At 36.1% G+C, this 21,429-nt stretch overlaps 1 protein-coding gene across 3 annotated transcripts in view; it reads left to right on the forward strand.

Moving 5' to 3' along the window:
• The first annotated feature begins 469 nt into the window (after positions 1-469).
• The window catches only part of CD36 (CD36 molecule), an 83,746-nt gene continuing 62,786 nt past the window's right edge, over positions 470-21,429 (forward strand). For all 3 annotated transcript variants that reach the window (XM_053668919.1, XM_053668920.1, XM_053668921.1), the window contains exon 1: positions 470-645. The gene's annotated coding sequence lies outside the window, so the exon portion shown is untranslated. The remainder of the gene's footprint in view (positions 646-21,429) is intronic.

Genomic DNA, 21,429 nt, shown 5'->3' on the forward strand with positions numbered 1-21,429 from the left:
TAACAGAAAAAATACTAGAAAGTTTACCAGAGATATTCACATTTCAAGGACTTCCCCACAAAAGTTACTAAAAATAATTTGTCAAATAAATAATACTTAATATTCACTATTGTCTTTCTCTTATACCTAATCAAGAAAAGAAATTTGAACCTGTCTCAACACTATCACAGAAAATAATCAAGGAGGGAAGCAAACTGATTATTAGTGATTGATTACTTGAATTATGTAATCAATTACTATTATGAATTACTATTTTTCTTAAGCACTGCAGCTATCTGTTAAGGGACATAACAAGTTTTAAAAGGAAAAGGATTAAAGGTTTCATTTTCCTCAACCAAGAGGCAAAATGAGTGAGATTTTTCAAGTTAACTTTAATTTCATCTGGCTCAGGTGTCAGGAATCTATATTTATCTTGAGTTAGGCAAGCGCCCGAAGTGCTGGAAGTCTCAGGATATCAATTGCTTTCACATGTCAGAGTAACCTTAAAGACAGATGAATGGTCAGGACCCCATGCTGCATTTCTGAGTTCTCAGCTGCTGTGCTGTAGGAATCATGTGTGTATTTTCTGCATCTCCTCCTCCAAGACTCTCTCTGAAGCCACTCTTAAAATCCTACATCCCGGCAAGCAAGATCCTCTAGAAACTGGTGAGCAGATTTATTTTTGTACAGTGATGTGGCTATAAATAATTAATGGGCTATCATCTAGTAAAGAATAATTATTTTTAACTCTTTAAAAAGATAAAGATTACATTTCCACTAGTCTAAATTCATCCTGTGAGATTTCCATTTGTACATTTTCATGCTTTTTATCTAGAAGTATCAGAAAACTTAAGTTTGTAATTATTTCAAAAAGTAAAACTTTACTGAAAATTTTTATTTCTTCAGGTTCTCTAAGTTGGTCTGACATATACTAATCTACACTAATTTTATACTTCTTCAAAAAATTTTCTTTACCTTCTCATAGACTTTAAAAAATATTACTCTAAAAAATAATCCTCTAAAAATCTGACCAATTTGATTTTGCTTTCTAAATTGGAAGACCAGCTTTTCAGTAAGACTAGAAGTTGAATGACCTTTGTTTATAAGACTATGAAAATGTCTTTTGCAGTGTTGTCAGGACTGACAAGTATATTTCACAAATAATTTAAAAGCCCCACTCCTCTTAACAAACTGACTCCTAGAAGGAAAGAAGAAAACAATAATCTTTTCATACATAAACTGATTGACCATTAGTAATCACAGAAGTTGCATTGACTGTGGGCGCAGGACACCTTCTTTTGGGGGCAAGAGATTTTGCTGCATAGCAGATTTTTTGTAGCATGGTGTGTTTCATAATGTGGCTGTAAAAGAAGAAAAGCCCTGCAAGGAATAATAGGGTAGTGACTTATGCTGAAAGGAAACTTTCTTAAGAGTTATATATACATTTAAATACAAAAATTAAATGCTGATACAAAAAATAAAGTTCCCTCTGACTCTTTAGCTCTCTACAAAGACTGGAAATGAATTGGATAGGCTTCTTTACCTTTGAGGATCGCTTCCTTTTATTCTTTGCAGAATGGTTGCTTGGAGTTGGGCTGAATTCTGGGGAAAGCTTTCTGGGTTGATATGGATACACGTGCTAACTTCTTGTCATTCCTGTGAGAAAAACTCAGCATTCAGGTGGGTTTTAGATCAGGTGAAGAGAAATAGGCAACCTATACCCAGGCATAGCTGACAGAATAATGAAAGGGGGATTTGTTGGACAATGTATGAGACTTCTCTAATCCTGACAAGGGAAAAGGAGAAATATTGTCAAATGATGCACAACACACAAACAGTAATTATTTGGAATCAGATCCTTTTGCAAAGGACAACTTTTCAGTGAACTCTTCTGAACATTTAAGAAAGCAAGCAAACACCTGAGGATAATCAAACAATTTTCACCTGGGAATAAAAAATAAGCTCCTGAACTTACAAAAATTATTTTTAGGAGGGAAAAAGGAAATAAAATTTAAAGTGCTAAAAAAATCAAGTGGCAAAAACCATGTAAGACTACAGAATGGGCTAAATAAAAAATTATGTTTTTCTTAGAGTGAAGAAATACACAATATATTGCTGTGGATGTGACTATACCTCAGTTCGCTTTGGGCACACATTGCTAATTAAGGTGACTATGGAATTTAACTTTCTTAGTATTTATAAACTAAGCTTTATCATTAAATTATTTGAAAAAACTTCACAAAATTATGAAATGAAAAAGCAATGCTTTAAAATGAACAAAAAGGGGGACATTTTTTATTGTCACTTGCCTATATGGTTTTGATTGCTTTTTAGGTAAAAAATTGTAAAGTGCATCACCACTTTACTACCACCTAAAAGGAATGATCTGGAATGAGGAGCAGAGAGGTATCAGAAGAGCAGGAGTGACTATGTTTCCATATCAGGTTGCTGGAATCCTGAAAAAAAAAATGCCTAATCCAAAGTGATTCTCTCAGCTCACAATGAATTGTTTATCAGGAAAAGGAAATTGTCTAAAATTAGGAAAAGTGAATAGAGAATATAAAAAGAAATATAGTAAATAATTAGTTTTATTGTTTTATTGGTGGTGTGTCAAACTACAAAAGTTGGCTAAGCCACTGGAAATTTGTTTTCTTTTACAAAGAGCAATTAATATGCCATTGCCTCTTTCCATATGATGAGCTTTCTGCCATTTGTTTATGGAGAAGCTAAGGTGGATGCTGCTTTGTCCCTTCTGACAAATTCAGTCTGTGGAGAATAAATAACAGTTTAAGATAGGTGCTTGGTGGTACAATGTTAAGTATTTTAAGATGTTTTGAAATATACCCAGAGACCTTTGTCACACAAACCCTATCATCTGAAGGAGGAAATGACAGAAAATTGGCAGGCAAATGGAGGGTACATAGCAGAGAACTTGGCTACATTCACTGAGGATTCCAGAGTGTGCTCAAATAGAAAAGTATTGTTTGTCCTTCAGTGCTTGTGGAGTTTAAAACTGAAATAAGGACAGTGTTTTTTGTTTGTTTGTTTGTTTGTTTTTTAAAGATTAGTTTCATCTCTCAATTAATGTTTTCTTCTCATTTAATCTTCTAGATATAAATCTTACATTTCTCTCATTTTAATTTTAGGAAATCAGAAATAGTCATGTCATGTTTTTAAAAATTAAGAACACAGTGTAATAGAATTTTAACTAGAGACTCATTTTATTCCATGCTGGAAATTCATTATTACTCTATTTGAAATGTAACAGATGCCATTATAAGGGGGCAATTTTGGCCTCATTCTAGGAAGTTTTAGAAATGATACTTCCCAGTTTTCTTTATATAGAATAAAACCTCTGGAAAGTTAAAAATAAAGTCAGTTAACTTTATAAATGATAAAAAAATATAGCGAAGGTTGAATTTTGTGGACAGGTTCCCCATCACTGCATACACACAGAACCCTTAATGAACCATCAACCTCCTGGAGAAAATCAGCCCGACTAGTGACTGTTACAGAGTTGCTTCCCTTGACCACTCTTAGCAACTTGTCGTGATGTTTCTAAATACACAATTTACTCTTAAAATGCTAAGTAACATATACAGCACATGGAATAAAATAGCTTAAAGTAGTATACATCCTAAACCTAGGTTTGATAGTTCTGTGAATTAATTTTGTTGAACTGTCTTGCCTGAAATGGGGAACAAACACTAATCTAAATTTTGGCTTGGTTTCATAAGGGAAAGACCTCTGGTTTCTATGGAAACCTCTAGTTTCTAGGAGTCCTGTCCTTTTTAAAAGTTGCCTGGTCAAAAGTTACATTTAAGCAGACAGGTAGATGGGCAATTGCAATGCAGGAGCACACAAGCTGTGATAAGGGCAATGTGCACGGACCTTTGCTGTTACATAGAGTTGGCGCCCGCTGCTCGGCTGATAACTCCGGGAAGACAGGGATCTTTTGCAACTTGGTATCAGCAATGCCCAATGTCTGACACATATTAAACACTCAGTAGGGAGATTTTATTCATTTATTCAAGAATATGATGTGTAAATCTTCTCTAACCTAAAATGTTTACCTGGCTGGTGTAGCTCAGTGGATTGAGCACGGGCCTGCGAACCACATGATCACTGTTCGATTCCCAGTCAGGGCACATGCCTGGGCTGCAGGCCATTTTCCAGCAGGGGACTCACGAGAGGCAACCATAATTGATGTTTCTCTCCCTCTCTCCTTCCCTTCCCCTCTAAAGATAAATAAATAAAATCTTTAAAAAAATAATAAATAAATAAAATGTTTACCTACCACTAAGGACTATAACTAAAATTAAAATTTTTTTCATCATTTTAACAATTTAAAAATCTATTTCTTGAATTTCTTATACTTATTCATATTGAAATATCCAAAAAGACACATCTACAGTTGGCCCTTGAACAGCATGAAGGTTAGGGGCATCTTCCCCCTGTTCAGCTGAAAATTTGCATATAACTTTCAACTGCCCCAAAACTTAAGCTGTTCCTCCATGCCCAAGGGGGATTGGTTCCAACACCCCCACAGACACCAAAATCCATGGATTCCCAAGTCTCCTACATAACATGATGCAGATCAATGCACACAGTTAGCCCTCTGTATCTGTGGACTCCCAAATGTCTACTGGGAAAGAAAAAACAGGGCAAGTATTGAAAGTGATTTGCATGTAAGTGGACCCATGCAGTTCAAACCTGTGTAGTTCAAGGGTTTTCATGTGAGAATCCTCAGGCAGGTAGTTTTATGGAGTGTTACCATCTTTAGCACCATCCTCCCCTTCCCAAGTGTTTAGTTGTTTGTTTTTGTGTGATATAGGGAAGATCAGCTATTAAAATCAATAATGCCATTTAATAGAGAAATATTCTGTAATTCAATTTACACTAAGTATTTAAACTTAGAGACACCAATGATTTCTCAGTGAGTCAGTACAAGAAGCTCATTTATTTCACTTAACTCCTCTGAAGTCCTAATCCTTTTCCTGAATCCATGTGACAAGCTTAAATGTGCTTGCTTCTGTATTCACTCTCTCAGATATCTTCACTGAGTGTACCCAGTTTTGGATAAAGCTAGAGGAAAACTCTTCACTTGGTCAGTTCCACTCTGGGTCCAGTGGTCATCTTCAAACTGTGCTAACCTTTCTCCAGGTGTGGGTTGTGATTTCTCCACTTCTAACTTTATGGGAAACAATGACCTGGGTAATATTGTTCTTTGCTAGGCTCCTCACACATGCCCCCGAAACTTTTCTGAGGGTGAAGGTGATGGCTGGCAAATGGTAGAAGTGCAGGCATCAGCTGTTGTCTTTCTCAATCTCTTGGTCAGAATTCCTTCCCGACTTCCCTGAGAGCCCCTGGAAGGTTTCTTCACCTTTAGTCTTCCACACCTCTGAGTAGCATCCTCATATCGCAGTCCTATTGTAACAGTTCACAGAAACGCTCTGCTTCACCATGTATAGTCAGGAAAAGCAAGATTGGTCAAGGAATAAAGTAAATCCTAGTAAATAAAGTTTACTATCATTATTAGCCCTATCTTTTTTACCCCATGAATATTCCCCTTAAGTGTTAAAGATGACATTTTGTTTTCTCACTAAAGTGCCCCATGCAGAACTTCTGTACATAGTAACAGCAAGAGCATGTCTTAGGCTGAAATCCCGTAGATAAATAAAAGCAGTTGACACAATCTGAATGGTCTTTTGTGAAAAAAAAGAAAACTACTTAACAGTTATTTACCACGGCAAAGCAACAGCTACGAAGCTGGGTTTTTTTTTTTGTTGTTGTTATTGTTTTCTGAGGTGTAAGGCTGGAACTCCTTCCAGCTGCTCTCCCAACATTAACATATTCACAGTAAAAGCTATAAATATTAGAAGTGGAAATATTAGAATACTCTCAAACCAAGATACATAAATTTTTACAAGTGAAGACTATGAGGCACATAGAATTTAAGTGAGCTTTTATACGGTTGCCTAGCCATTAGATAGACTGTCATCTCTCAAATTTCCCTTTTTGAAGTTTTTCTGTGCCTCCTTGCCCATCAATGCCTACTAAGAGATCTTACCTATTTTTATGTCTTCACCTATATTCTGTATGTTGAATAGATCCAAAGCTACATCTCAGAACCCTAACCTCTTCCCCAAGTTTCAGAGTCACATATCTGTGTGCCTGCTGGTCACCTTCTAAATGTGGATGGTCCACATCTTGAGTTGAAATGACCTAAACTCTTTTAACACATAACCTTGTCACTGTGTTCTGACTCATGATGTGCCTTTTATGTACAAAATTGAATTGTAAATATCCCCAAGGTAGGTATGTCTCTTAACTATGCTTGAATCAATGTGCATACATGTACTCTGTAAATACTTTATAAATAAATGGATGGGTTAAGTAACTATAATAGCTCGTTATCACCTACTGGGTCCCTGCAAGGCACTCTGATAATTGTTTTGCAAAGTGTGTAGTATTTAATAAGAAGCATTGTAAATTATTAGTTGAGGTACATTTTCTATTTTTTCCCAGATTTTAAAGCCTTAGTGCCCTTAGGCAAGTCACTTTATTATTTTTTCATTGTTTATTTTATTTCATTTTAGTATTAATTTCTCATATACATTATCACTGATGTACCTGTTCCCCAGCCCATTGCCCACCTCCATCCATCCCCCACCCCCTCTTCCCGCTGGTTGTCTGTGTCTATGAGTTATGTATATACCTGTAGCCAGACTCCATAGGTTTGAAACTTGGATCTGTTACTTACCAGCTCTGTGACCTTGAGCAAGTTAGTTGGTTCCTATGCTTCCTCTCTGTAAAATAGAAACAATAAAAAAGTATCTACTTCATAGAGTAATTGTTCAAAATAAGCAAGTCTCTATATATAAACTATGTAAGTGCCCTCCACATAATAAGTACCATAAAAGGGTTGACTGTAACTACTTAATTGTCATAATAAATTTAATGTGGGTAGTGTTATTCTCTTTATAAGAATGTGTGAACAGACTCAGATAGATTAAGTAACTAGTTCAGGATGCTGCCACTCATTAGTGAAAATGCCAGCTAGGACTAACTGACCCCACTCCCAAATCTAGTGATACTGTTTCACTCTCCATTTTCTTTGTCTTGTCACTCAGTCTGAAGCTACGACACATTCTTGATTTGTATTTCTCACTGCCTACCTAATTACTTGCCATGAGACTTAGCTATTCACACTACCTTCTAAATGATCTCCTCCCATATGTCTGAAATCTTGTTCAACTTCTTCTTCCCTAGCCACTGACTTGATTCAGACCATGTATTTTCTTGCCTAGATTGTTTCAAAAGATTTCCTCTGGCCTTTCCTCCAACACATTCTCCACATTATGCCAGAGACATCTCCCTAAACACAAATTTTATAGTGTACTCCTTCCTTGAACACCTTTGAGTAGCCCTATATTGCTTCCAAAATGCATTCTTGAAAAGAATTTCTAGGTATTCAAGCACACACCTGTCTCTCATGCACTGGGCATCATATTAGGTCTTGACTATGTCATCTGTGCCCGCCTCCCCAGTTCCCCGCCTTGTCTTTCCGCTGTACCAAAGCCTTACCAAAACACCTATACTCCCCAAGTTGTATGTTTCCTTGTGGAACTATCTTTTGGGGGAATGCCTTTGTTCACTTTACCCAGACCCATATGTTTTAAAACTTCTTTAAAATTCAAATTTATTGGGGTTACATTGGTTAATAATATTATATGGGTTTCAAGTATACATTTCTATGATACATGTTCTGTCTATTGCATTGTGTGCAAACGATACAGCTCAGAGCTAGTTCTTTGAAAAGATTAATAAAATTGACAATCCTCTGGCTAGACTCACTAAGGAAAAAAGAGATGTTCATGTAAACATAATCAGAAATGAAAGAGAAGTTACCACACATCACAGAAACACAAAGGATCATTCTAGAATACTATGAAAGACCATATGCCACCAAATTCAATAACCTAGAAGAAATGGACAAATTCCTAGAAATATATGAATCATGAAAGATTGCAAAATCTATATTTATAAAGTAACGGAAGGGATAATATTGGATTTTGCTGAGCAGGCCTATCTTGAAATGGTGACAGAAGACACTTCAAAAAGGCATTTACTGGTAACACCTTCTTTCATGTCTGGACAAACTACCTAGTGTCATCGATTACCTACCACTTACAGTTTCTGTAAGAAATACAAATAAATGTCATTTTGGTAAGAGATTAAGAAGTTGCAAAAAAAGAAAAAGAAAAAGAAAAAGAAAATCTGAACAGACCAATCAATGGTTAGGAAATTGAGACAAGCATCAAAAACCTCCCTAAAAATAAAAATCCAGGACCAGATGGCTTCACTCCGAATTCTCACAGACATTCAAAAAAGATTTGATACTTATCCTTCCCAAATTCCTCCAAATAACTGAAGAACATATAATACTTCCTAACACATTTTATGAGGCCATTGTAAGCATGATACCAAAACCTGGCAAGGATAACACAAAAAAGAAAACTATAGACCAATATTTCTGATTAATATGGATGCAAAAGTTGTAAATGAAATGCTAGCAAATCAAAAAGAGAAATTAAAAAATATATCACATATCATGTGGGATTCATTCCAGGGACACAAGGATGATTCAACATGTGTAAATAGATCAATCTAATACACCACATTAGCAAAACAAAGGGATAAAAATCATATGACCTCATCAACAGATGCAGAAAAAACATTTAATAAGATACAATATCTATGATTAATACATAATAGAATATTTATAGAGGGAAAGTACTTCAACATAATAAAAGCTGTTTATGACACTCAGGTAACATACTCAATAGTGAAAACCTGAAAGCTTTCTTCTAAAATGGGGCCATATTTATAACTCTCAAGTAAGCTATTACTTACTTCCTCTTCCAGCTCCTTCCCTAACCCAGTGTTCACTCTGCTCACTTCAGCGGAGGTGTCCCAGTGTTTTATAACTTTTTGAATCTGTCTTCCTAGTTGAACTGTGAGCTACTTCAAGGGAAGTATCAGGTTCACATTTTATGGATTCTGTCATTTTATCCCAATTAAAATTTCAGACTAAGAATGCTTAAGGAATTTATTTAATTTTACTCTTGCAAGGGCTGCAGATTCATGAAACATTTGCCAGTGCTAATGAGAAATAAAAGCATAAATACAAAACAAAGTTAATAATTCAAACTATGAGTATGATTTTTAAAAAGTAGCTTCAAAAGTCATCTGAAAAACTCAAGAATGAGAAAGAGTTTGAATGGGGAAATGAACCAGTGTTAGAACCAGTAAAAAGATTGTGTAGCAAGAGTTTGCATACCTTCTGGGTTGTGATCTGGTGGTGAAGGGAGATGTTGCATCAAGTTGCTGGCATGACTGTCCAGCAGGTGCCCACTATGTAGGCAAAGGGTTGAGGGCAAGATAAGATTAGGAAAGGACATGCACTAGGACAGATGAGCCAAACTCAGAGTCTAATCTAGTTTTAAAGCCTTCTTTCTTTTGGAAAACAGAGACTGGTAAGTGAATGCTGGAAACTGGAGAATGGGAAGTTTTATCTTATAGCTCACAGCTCAGTTTTAGCAGCTGTTTAAATTGAACTAGATTTAGAGCAGTAGTTCTTAAAAAGTGAGCGTGCATGAGAATAGCCAAAAATGTGTGGAACCATTGGCTTAGATGATGTTCATAATTTGTCTGTGTCCAAACAGGATTACAGAGAATCATGTTTTCTGTCTTGACCCAGCATAATCACGTGGCCTTGTGTAGTGCTGATGCTCTGTGTAATTGTTTACACTCACCGAGAGGAAATTACGACCTGACCGTGACTGCCAGCCCAGTTTCTGAAACAATAAAACTAGCAGATAGCACCAGGCCAAGCCCTGAATGTTGAAAGCTATTTTCTTTTTCTCATGGGAAAAAAAGTTATTTCAGTAATTAAACCTACTTGCATGTACTTTGCTTTCCACTACTTTGATGGTAAGATTCTAATAGATTTCTTTGTAACCTTCTCTATAAAACCTATGGTATGCTGAACACATTAAGTATTTTAACACGAAAGTCTTATGCTAGTAATTTGATGATCAATAACAAACACAAGAGGAGATTAATCTGTGTATATAATAACTATAAAGTACATGCATTGTTTAGGGATTTAATAAACTTTTATGCCCTTATCTCATAAAAACTAATTTATTATATAAATGAAGAAATATATACTATTGGTAGATATGAAATATGTAGAATAAAATTTTAATTTTAGTGAAAGTAACATGTGAAGTAAGGGCTCTTTCTACTTATTACATAAAGATCTTAATAATCTCTGATGAGAGATTATCAAGATTCTTTTAGTTGGGAATTATTATAAATCAACATATTTCTGGATTTATGCATCTAAGTTGAAATTATATAAATATAGTAAAATATATGCCAAACTTTTTACTTAGATATTCTTGATGCTTCCTAGATATAGGGATAAATGGGATAATCTCACCTTTGGTAATAGACTATTATTATCATAAGTTTCATTTAAAGAAAGCAAGATCTAGTAAGTGATTCAAGTTCATGATTGAATAACATTTAATATTTCTTTATTGTATGGATTTAAAGTGACTAGAAATATTAACATATGTCCCATGCTTGTAATTCACTTTATAACTTGTTATAAGTCTGTAAAGAAAATGAGATAAAACCATGAATTAAGCTTGATTTGGTAAATCATACATAGAAAACAATCTTTCCATAATGTAATATTTCAGACACTTTGAATGGTATTATAAATGCCACTTTCTTTGATCTATACATAAATGCTTTTTAAACAAGAGCTACATAATAAATCCAAGGTTTCAGTTACATATGTAAAGTTAAGCTTCCCTATTATTGAGTTTCTGTGTTTCATCTTAAAATATAATAAAGGCAGTATAAAAGAGAGAATAATGTTTAAAATTATTTATTTTTAGAGAGAGGAGATGGGAAAGAAAAAGATAGGGAGAGAAGCATCAATGTGTGATTGCCTCTCATGCACCCCCTACTGGGAACCTGGACTGCAACCCCAGCATGTGCCCTGACTGGGAATCAAACCTGTAACCCTTTGGTTTTCAGGCTGGCAGTCAATCCACTGAGCCACACAAGCCACAGCAAAAGAGAAAGTGATTTGTTTATCACCTCCGCTTTATCACATTATCTAGCTAATAAGGGGAAGTTATTTTGGCTGAACTTCATAGAATTTGCCCTTTAGTTACTTACTCTTAAAGATATGATCTTAAAAAAGAAGGTCACTTTTTACTTTCTCCTTAAGGTTTATCCTTTTTCGTGATCACATTTTATCTTTCCTATTTTCTAGAAAAACATGTAGTTTTGTTTTATGTGCACTGAGAACAGTAATTTACTGAAGAAGAAACTGAAATAGAGAAGTTAAATTTCAGCTAAACATTTTAACTTTTAATTGAAAAACAGGGCTTAAATCTTTTTACATTACAGATAGGCACCATGGCTGTGTTTTCTTCAAGTCTTTACAGCCAAAGGCAGCACTTTGGATCTTTCAATCTGAAGGATTCAATAGTTAAATTATAGTAGAATCCTGATAACTGACTTAATTCAGTTAACAGTAATAACGGGAGAATAATGTGAATAATATTAAAATAACCATTAGTTACTTGGGAAGTTAGCATTCTTGGAGTTCATTCTTCACTTTATTTAGGGTCAAACTTGCATAGTGTACTTTTGCTTATGATCTGTGGTATATTCTTTAACATTACTGTGTGCAAGTTTGCTACAGATGAGCACTCATGACTGCTTTTCGTGATGGTGAAAAGAGTACTTTCTGTGCCCAGCTTAGCACCAATGTGTGAGAGAAATAAAAGAGAATTATGGTCAATCAGTTTTCTTACCTGAAATATTTCCTATACTTGTGTGTTTCAGAGAAGTCTTTACACATTACATATATTTTTGAAAGTTGTATGATTTATGTTAGAATAGAAGAGCAGCTCTCTCTCTTTTTTTTTTCTTACATCTATTCTGTGTTTTGCCAGAGCATATAAGCTATAAAGGTAAACGGTGGTCACTTCTCAGTGGTGATTGCTTTTAATTATAAAAACTACCCAGATTATTTCTTGGGGTGTCTTCGTGTTTTCTGCTGGCTTTAGACTTAGATTCTCTTTTTGTTCTTTGTCTCTTTAAACTGTCATAATACATTTGTGTTTTATATACTCAGTGGCTGAACAAGATAAACTATAAATGTATTCACCAAAAGGCAGGTTCATATAGTCATTTTTTTCATTGCTTCTACCCGAAAAGGTCATTCTTTAACTGGATCCAGTTACTGAATCCAGTGACTAAGTACTGGGTTGGCCAAAAAGTCCATTTAGTTTTTTCTGTAAAATAAGACACATTTTTCATTTCCACCAGTAACTTTAGTGATTTGGATATTTTGAATATGTCCACTATCTCCTGCATGGTATAACATCGATTGTTCTCAATTAATTAATGTCTCACTTTGACTGTTTTCAACTTCAACTGGTCTATCCGACCACGGACCACCATCATCCTGCAAGAAATCTCCGGTACAGAACTTTGCAAACCACTTTTGACATGTTTGATCAGTCACACTTTCAGCTGCGATTTTACCTTTCTTGAAATAATAAAGCATTTTATGCCAAAAATGTTGTATATTTTATTCCATCTTCAATATTAAAATGGCTACACAAAAATTCACCAATTTCCGTAAGGTTTTTTTTTTGTAAGATTTTATTTGTTTATCTTTTAGAGGGGAAGGAGAGGGAGAGAAACACCAATGTATGGTTGCCTTTCGTGCGTCCCCTGCTGGGAACTGGCCTGCAGGGAACCGGCCTGCAATCCAGGCATGTGCCCTGACTGGGAATAGAACAGCAATTGTCTGGTTCGCAGGCATGTGCTCAATCCACTGAGCTACACCAGCCAGGGCTCAAGTTCAATACGTTTTTTTTTAAGTGCATGCAGATATGACAGCTGTCACAATACAATCTAACAAAATCATTTCAAATGAAGTTAAAGACAACTAAGTGCTACCCAAACCATCTTATGAAAAAAAGCCAAATCAACTTTTGGGCCAGCCCAATCAATCTAATGATGAGTCTTCACTTATGGGGCCTTGCAGCGGAGTCCTGCCTTTGTCCCCTCTCCTTACCCACTTCGCCTTTCTCCAAGGCTGTGACACGGAAGTGCCCTGATTCTGCACTACCCGGGGAGCCAAACCGGAGCCTGGAGTAAGTGAGGAGAAGGAGAAATTAGGAGACTCAGTACTTCCCTACATATCACCTGCAGACTGTGAGTGTCCTTGCTGTCTGCTCTACTGTTTGTTACCTTTATGCTCGAGTTGTCACTTCAACCAGAGCCAATATAAAAGGACTAAGAGCTCCCCATCTTTTCCTTTGGCCTTTAGTGTTTTACCTCTGCTTTAACTGGGACTGTTGCTTCAGTTCTTATTCAGTTTTTATGACCTTTCCTTTTTCTACCCCTGCCGTTATATTCCAGAGTGCTATGAAAAGAGTTTAGAAAGAGTATTTCTCCCACGCATGAGAATGACTCTGGGGCTTGCTCCTTAGTTTCACAGCCTCTTGGCCACAACCGCTGCCGTAAAATACAGGTGCTTTCCTGCTCAGGCCCACGGAGCAATCAACTGGGGCTCGACCACCTACCTAGAACAAATGAGTTGGGGGGACAAGAGGCATGAAGAATGGCAACAAAACAAAAGATTCTGATCAAGCTGCAAACTTTATTTTTCCGAACTGGGTATATATATAGGGGGGGAGGGAGAGGAAGGAGATTAGGTTGCTTGCTATTGGCTAGCTTGAGACAAAGAAGAGCCCGCTTATTGATTACTTAGGTGCAACTGGTAGGCGTGGACACCTCATGTGCCTGTAGCTGATTGGCTCGTGGAGCGCATGCACACCTCATGTACCTGTAGCCGATTGGCTCGTGGAGTGCACAGGTTCCTGTAATCAATGCAATGTTTTTAGCTAGAAGCCAGGTGTAAGGTTCCCAACACTTTCCTACTAATCAAAACTCTGTCCAGAACAAGCCTACCTTTTCTTCATTAGACAAAATGTAAGTTTTGGGTCAAACCTTACGTCTTTCCATACTGTTGGTTTTTCATCCCAATTTACTGCTTTTAAAATCACCCTTCAAAACTGAAAACTCTTATCCCACCACTTCCTCTACTTAAATTACTTAATGATTCTACTGTGTTTGTAGAATACATTTAAGCTTTTTAGAGTATCATGCAAGGGGCTTTGAAATCTGGTCTCTAGCCATTTTCCTTACTCTTTTTACTTTCCTAAAAATATTTTTTGTGATTTTCCAAATATATAATTTCCTCCTGCTGCTTCATTTATGCATGCTATTTTTTTTGGTTGTATGAACTTCCCCCCTCTTGTTTGATTGAAGCCCTTGCATTATCTTACAGTCTATCTACTCTCAATAAAACCAAAACTTACTAAAGACTGTATTCCACTTACCTTTTTGTCCTAGTGCCAAGCTCAAAGTCTGGATATAGTCTATAGTTAGTAAGTGTTTAAATGAATAAATGAGTTTTTGAACATCTTTTCTCCTTTCTAGCCCAAAGCTTAGAATTGTGTTTACTTCTTCTTTTTACAGTTTCTACCCCCCCCCCAAAAAAAAACCTTAGGGAGGAAGCTTCAGGAAAACTCTTGTAGTTTTCCTGATAGCAGTTCCCAAATGTATAAATTACTGGCTATATAGCATTGGGTGGATTTGAATTTAAGTGCTACATATTAATTTTGCTACATATTAGTTTTGTAAATTATTAGCCTATGTCTACTTCCCCATCTATAAAATGGGTGCAGATTAGCTCATGGTTAAGATTTTAAAAACTGTTGACAAAAGAATAACTGGCCAAAGAAAAAGTCTTATGAGAGTTGATTTGAGCCAAATTGATGATGGTTGCTATGAAGCAAAATCTCAACAGAATGTTCAAAAGAATGTCAATTTGGTAAGCACAGCCAGCCTGCACTTCCCCCTCCCCCCCCCTTTTACTGCCCAGGCATGTTGCCTTTACCTTTCTTAAGCTCCAAGGGCACTTTTTTCCTTGTGTGATGTATTTCCTGAGCCTGTGTCTAGTTGGCTTACTTTTCCTACCTCTGTGACTTTCTAAATAAACTTTATCTTATAAAAAATAAAGAATGGCAGTTTTGTAGCTTACTCTATACATTAGAATCTATGGAGGAGCCCTAAGGAGAGTTACATAACTATTCATTGGTGGTAGTTTATGGAGATGGGAGAAAGCAAAGTGAGGAAATGCTTGAGACTGGATACAAAAACAAAACTGAGGGATACATACTTTTTACGTTGGTGGGTAGTGGATAGTTAGTTGCTAATGACTGTTTATAACACATAGAGATGGTATGTGGGCAAGAAGATAACAATGTGGCCTTGTGCTCTGGAAAAGATTACTCTGATATTTTAAAGGTATGTTATCTGAGATGCACAAAGGTAATATACAATTTCAAAGTGAAAGATAAACCTTTGCCAAGGAAGGGACAGGCCTCAGACTTGACTACCCGCCATGACCAAGTTTTAGTTGGGAATTTTTATATTCAGACCTCCTGGGGTAGTGACTGTCTCTGGATTTGTAAGGCACACCCTACAGGCTTCCCCTGAGCTTGTCAGTTTTAGTGTTTAGAATTTCACAAAGCCAAACTGTGTATGAGCAATTTGGAACTCTGCTTCCTCATCTAAAAATTAAATTATTCAGATTAACTAATTGTTAAAATCCCTCTCAGATTTCAGAATGGGGAGATATGAATTGGTCTGTTACTACCTGTGACATTAAGAACTTTTAATGTCATCTCTGCTTCTTAGTTAAAATGGGAAGTTATAGCAGATAATCTATAAATAATCTTCCAATCTAAGTTTACTTGATCATCTATTTGAATCTATTTTCTTTCTTTAATAAATACTGTTACACTAAAGTTCCCCAAGTATGTTTTAAAAATATTGATGGAGATAATTTTAACAGGGGAATGTGTTCTAGATTTTCAGTGGAGCTGAATGGGAACTGGTAAGCAATTGACTATGATATCTCAGTCAAATTACCAAAAAAGATGTAAATGTTTGTGGGCTGATTGTATGATGTACAGAGTTATGTAACAACTGTTTATAAAGACTTCAATAAAATGTTTAGACTAAACAGAAATTTTGTCAGCAAAATGGCAGTTCTGGAAATTTCTAGCACCCATCTTCTCCTGAAAACATCAGTTTGAACAAGTATCCCCACATGAACACGTCTTCATAGGAGCCAAGGATTTGCAGGTGAGGGGTTATAGTGGTTGGGCAAAGCAAGCATTATATTTATGCAGAGATTTTGAGATTATGGAGTGGATGGCTTCAGTATTTTCAGAAAAGTAGAAAACAAAGCTGTAGTCTGAGGAGATAGGTTTCTAGGGAAATGCTTCAGAAAATGAAGACATTTCAGCAAAGTCATAAATAAAGGTAAGAGTCAGAAAATAGGGGGAAAAGTAAAGGATTGATAAGCAATTATTGAGCAGAGCTCAATACAAATAAAATCTTGCTTTAAAATGTATTTGAATATAAAAAAAGCTATGGTACATTCACATAATGGAATACTACACAGTAGAAAAAAAGAAGCAGCTCCTACCCTTCAAAATAGCATGGATGGATCTGGAGAGCATTATGCTAAGGGAAATAAGCCAGGTGGTGAAAGACAAATGCCATATGATCTCACCTTTAAGTGGAACCTAATCAACACAACAAACAAGCAAGCAAAATATAACCAGAGCATTGAAATAAAGGACATGCTAGCACTAACCAGAGGGGAGGTGGGAAGGGATAATGGGGAAAAAGGGGAAGGGTCATCAAGGGTTATTTGAAAAAGTCAAATAGTGCCTTAAAGTTTAAAGAAAATTTAAAGATAATTGCCTTATTTTTCCACCTTCTCCTATTCCCATGAAATGGGAATTCTTTTGAATAAATTCCCATTTCAAAGAGAAAACACTTTGAATGAATTCTAGATAACATGCTTATAGTGCTATTCCTTGATTTTTAAAAAATTGTTTTATTTTACACATTAGCCTTTTCTTTCTTCTTGTGGGAGAAAGCTTCTGGGTTTTATAGTTCCACGGCAAAACCACTTTACCCATTTTACCTACCATCTCCACCATGCTTTTCGTCTCCCAACTCAATTAACATAATTATTTTTTGATATTATTGAGTGTTTACATTATTATCATAAATTTTCTGAACAGCAGAGCTAAGAAGTATATAAGGAATGCTTTGTTTCTGGTAAAATTTATTTTTTTTTCCAGGGGTGATCATTGCTTCCTTCAGTCCTCTGTGCTGCTGCTCCAGTACTAACTGGTTTGTTTCCTAGGTCCCTGACCTATTTGTTACCCTGAAACTTCCCTTCAACTGCTTCCTGGAAATTCCCTTTATCTTAGTTATCAGATAAGCTATGGCCTCGATTATCTGTGCTCAGATTTCTATGCTTACTTCCTTGTTTTACTGCAGTTTGTATTTGGAGACTTCCTTAAGCTTCCTAAGAAAGGGTAAAAACAGAGGTAAAATTTGGGAACTTGTGTATATTAAAACATCTTTATCCTCATTCTTAAAACATTTTTTATGCATAGAAAAATAGCTGGAAATCAATTCCCCTCAGATATTGGAAAAGATTGTTCATTTGATTTTCTAAATTCCCAGTGTTGCTATCAAAGTTCGTTTTATCTTTTTATTTTCTGATTTGTGTGAGACTTTCTCACAAGCCAATCAGAGACTTTTCAGATTTTCTGTTTATTCTTGATACTCTGTGACTTTCTAAAGAGAGGCAGGTAGGCCATGGCCTGTGGCCTGTGGCCTTTGTAATTAATTGTGCTTAAATTCTGATGATGTATATCCCTCAACTCCAGAAAATATTCATGTACTCTATTCTTACTTCCCCATTTTGTTCTGGTTTTTACTGTGTGTTCTATGCATATCCTATCACATGGATGTTGGATCTGTTCTAAGAGCCTGTGTTGCCGTCACAGCTCCCTGTGCTGTGACGCTGCTGCTCTGACAGCCCCCCCAACTGTTCCGCTGACTGTGCTGTTTCTACAATCACTGCTTTAACGCTTTAACTACTTCATGGGTTTCTGTTTCCCTAGTGTCATGAATGCGGTATCTTCTCTTAGTTGTTGGAAAACATTAATCACAAAAATAGTTAGCGTATTTTTATTCCCTTTCCTTTATATGCATTCTTATTTTTTGCCTATTTGTTTCTAAATTTTGTCTTGCGTGTCAGAAGTGTTCCTGAAATGTCTGGTGACTGCCCATTTATCTAGTACTGTGGCCAGAACATAAAATCTCATTCTAAAGCTGTACTGTCCAGTATGGAGCCACTGCTACAGGTTGCTACTGAGAACTTGAAATGAACAAAGTCCAAATTGAGATGAGCTGTCAGCATGAAATAAAAACTGGGCTTCTAACACTTTATACCAAAAAAGTAAAATAGCTTATTAATAATTTTACATTGATTGAAATGATAGTTTTTATGATATTAGACTGAAGAATATATATTAAATTTAATATCAGCTCTGGCTGGTGTGGCTCAGTGGATTAAATGCCGGCCTGGCCTGAGAACCAAAAGGTCAATTCCCAGTCAGGGCACATGCCTAGGTTGCGGGCCAGATCCCCAGTTGGGAGCACCCGAGAAGCAACCACAAATTTGTTTTTCTCCTTCTCTTTCTCTACCTTTCCCTTCTCTCTAAAAATAAATAAATAAAACTTTAAAAATTAATTAAAAAAGAAATTTAATTCCAATAATTTATTTATGCTTTTAATATGGCTACTGGACATTTCACATATGAAGTACATGAGTATTTTTACAACATGAGGTTTATGTTGTACTTCTATTGGACATTACTGCTCTAGAATGATCAGATAAGGTCCTGATCATTTCAATATCCTCCTTTATTACCCCACTTCCATGAAAAAATAGTATGAATAAATCTTTTCTCTTGCTACAGTCAGTTCACTCAGAAAGAAATCCTGTACTTTCTTGCTTGGTTGAGTTCTAAAAGTAAGAAAAGATATGTATATGTGCATTTTTAGGTAAACTTATTTCTGCTTAGATCTAGCTCATTCACCCACCTGGGCCTCCAACAACCCTACCTTTAACAGGTGAAGAAGGAACAGTCAGGCTGTGTGGAGTATATAGGGAGAAGATCTAAGATTTGAGTCTTCTAAAGGTGTTCAACCGAGTTAGACCCTGGTTTCCCCGTCTAGCTCATGCCCTGCCCCCATGATGCTAGTTCATGGTCCTACCTAGGATTATATAGAAGATTCTTTTTGCTTCTCATTGTCTTTTTGCTCTAGGCTTATATGTTTAGAATCTGACACTTGATGATCCACTGAGCAATTATAAGTCCATTTGCTTCCTAAATATTGACTCATTTTCTGTTCTTTCTCAATGAAATCTGTGGCCAGAACATGTGTGTCCCAAATTCTTAGAAATTCTATTACTTTAATTTCAATGAGATTTTGGATGCGAAAAAAAAAATGTATTCAATCTGCCATGTTTAACCAGAGGTCTTGATCATGATTTTAAACCCTCAAATTATCTTGCATTCCCTTCTTCCATGTTTTGGCCAGATTAATTATGCTCTGTCATTTAAGTCTTCTGTAGGTGGGTTTAGAGGTATTTCCTTGTACCTGTAGATATGAACCTTCATCTCACACCAGATTTAGGTTTTTCACATGTCTTTTCTTCAACCATACCAGTTACACTGATAAAACTCTTTATGTAAGTACCTAATTTTATTTGCCGAAAATCCTATTTTCTCCTACTTATTTATATTCAATTAATCTAGGAAAGATTAAGAGTTCTGTGAACATATTCTTAGGATTTCAGTCCCCTTTAAACTGTCAGCTAGACTTCGGTCATGTGTTTGTTTCAGTTTATAGTGCTGGTAATGTAATAAACAGAGACCGTGAGGTAATCCATGTGGTTTTTGTCTCTCCCACCCTTTTCATTCTGTTTTCAGACTGCAAGATAGGAAGCTGCAAATTGAGGAAGGACTTCATTGGACAAAAGAAACTGACATTATGTTACTAAATATTTGGAAAGCAGCTATGCTTTTGGGTAGAAAGCAGCTACCCAAAACAATTATCCTCAATATAATCCCAAAATAGATGAAAAGGCCATAAACTTGGATAGAAGTGGGAACACGGGAGCCTAGATGCAGATGAATCCCAGAGAGCCACGTGACCTGGCCTGTAGCAGACTCATTCCTGAAGGCAAGCCTCCTGGCCTTTCAGCCCAGAGGAAAAGTATGAGGATCTCAGAGCAGAGATATTGCTCAGGGAGAACAAGCCTCAGAAAACATTGCACCAATCATGACAGCAGAGCAAGTAGAGTATTATGGGCTGTGTGTGTGGTGTGTAGGCAGCTATGTGTAGAAGCAGATTCATGGAGCCCCTGGGACCCTAAAATTGTTCTCAAGGCCCAAAAGTTTGTGAAAGTGAGCTAAGAAAAAGAAATCCATCATCTGCAAAGTGATCACAGTCAGGAGAAGGGAAGGGAAAGCCATTGTCTGAGTCTTGAGAGAGAGGGTTTGCGCTGTGTTCTTATCTCCTCTTTGAATGTAAGGCATGTTCAGAAAAAATATAATTGAGTTTTAATCTGAAATGACTGAGAAGTACAAAATATGGATATCTCCTTTAAATATGTGAAATGTGCTGCATCAGACAGAATGGAGGCTTGGGGTAAAAAGGAAATTTAGGAAAATAAAATTTCATTTCTTCATTCCTGAATTTGAGACTGTGAAATTCATTTTCATTTCGGTAACGTTCAGCCATTCCTGAAGTTTCCAAGTGTGATCTGTCTTTTGAGATTAGTTGTTCTAGGTTAGTTAATCTTATATTTCATATTCCCTTTGTCAGGATGGACAACCATGTTTCAGGGAATGATGGAAACTTGTACTTGAATTTTATTTTGAACTTTGATTTGGTTTTGCAGCCTTAACATGTAACATTTTTCTCCCATTAAAGAAAAGTACCCTTGTAGGTAATAGAAGATCTTGTGGCATTTCTATGGTCTTTATTTTGGGTTGATTCCAAATACACACAAATGCATATGCAATTTTGGTCAAATAATTATCAAGTGTTATCAAGTATCTTGTGTTATCAAGAGAGCCCAACATTTTTTAATTGGCTACTTTGGAGAAAAGCTAGCATTTTAGAAGCTCATACTTAATGTCAATATTAATGTTTCTTAATATTTATTGTTTGGCAAGTAGACATATGTTACCCAATATATTACATTGATTTCATTGGAATGCCCTGTTACTTGTAGACAAAAGCGTCATAATAGATTAAACTGAAGCTCAGCACTCTGAACTCGAATATTTTACTTAACCTCCCGGTCCTTTGGCCTCTCAGTGCTTT

Source organism: Artibeus jamaicensis, unplaced genomic scaffold (genome assembly GCF_021234435.1).
Source record: "Artibeus jamaicensis isolate MK-2021 breed Jamaican fruit bat unplaced genomic scaffold, CSHL_Jam_final contig_518, whole genome shotgun sequence".
Classification (NCBI taxonomy): Eukaryota; Metazoa; Chordata; class Mammalia; order Chiroptera; family Phyllostomidae; genus Artibeus; species Artibeus jamaicensis.